General features: G+C 44.3%; 1 non-coding gene across 1 annotated transcript; it reads left to right on the forward strand.

Moving 5' to 3' along the window:
• The first annotated feature begins 229 nt into the window (after window positions 1-229).
• On the forward strand, window positions 230-335 carry LOC140813370 (small nucleolar RNA R71). The gene has a single exon (XR_012113905.1). It is a non-coding gene; the product is annotated as a small nucleolar RNA R71 (small nucleolar RNA).
• The last annotated feature ends 664 nt before the right edge of the window (window positions 336-999 follow it).

Below are 999 nucleotides of genomic sequence, written 5' to 3' on the forward strand. Positions count from 1 at the left end.
TTGTGCAATAATAGCAGATAAATCAGTTACCTGGTGAATCCCTGCACTTCTCCGCTGATTGTTCCTGTCAGATTGAGGGTGATAACTGCTAGCAGCTATCTCCTCCAGTAGCTCATACCCTTCCTCAGCAGTTTTTCTCAATAGATTTCCACAAGCAGCAGCATCTATCATAGTACGATTAGGAGTAAGCAAGCCATAATAGAAGGTTTGAACGACTAACCCAAGTGGCAACTCGTGATGTGGGCATCTTCGTAATAGGTCTTTGAAACGCTCCCATGCCTCATATAGTGACTCTTGATCGAACTGAGCAAATGTTGTGATGTCTGCCCGCAGCTTCATGGTCTTCGATGGAGGGAAGTATTTGATGAGAAACGCCTTCGCCATGTCCTCCCATGTAGCTATCGAACCTACAGGTAAACAATTCAACCAAGCTTTAGCTTTATCACGCAAAGAGAAAGGAAATAAACGCAGTCTAACAGCATCATCAGAAACTCCATTAAATTTAAAAGTATCGCAAATCTCAAGAAAATCCGCGATGTGTGTGTTTGGATCGTCCACAGCAGTTCCTCCAAATTGGACGGTGTTCTGAATCATCTGGATAATGGCTGGTTTTATTTCGAATTGGTTTGCCCGCACAATCGGCCTCACAATGCTGGGGCGTGCACCATCCAAAGAAGGCTGGGCATACTCTAACATGGGTATGCGGCGTGGCATCTCAATTCGTCTCTCGTTTTGGCGCTCCGCCTCCTGCTCTGGCTCGTGCCTCTCCATCAGTTCCTTAAGTCTTTGCTGTTGTCTTCGCCTGCGGAAAGTCATTTCAATTTCAGGGTCACATTCAGGCTCCAAGTCAAGTGACTTTGGCATGCACCGGAAGAGATATCTGAATTAAAATATGGAGTGTTAGTTCGGTAAAAATAAAATACACTAAAGAAAATAACTAAAAATATAATTGTAGATTAACAGTCCCCGGCAACGGCGCCAAAAACTTGATCGAGCAAA

This window comes from Primulina eburnea, chromosome 14 (genome assembly GCF_022965805.1).
Source record: "Primulina eburnea isolate SZY01 chromosome 14, ASM2296580v1, whole genome shotgun sequence".
In the NCBI taxonomy this organism is placed as follows: domain Eukaryota; kingdom Viridiplantae; phylum Streptophyta; class Magnoliopsida; order Lamiales; family Gesneriaceae; genus Primulina; species Primulina eburnea.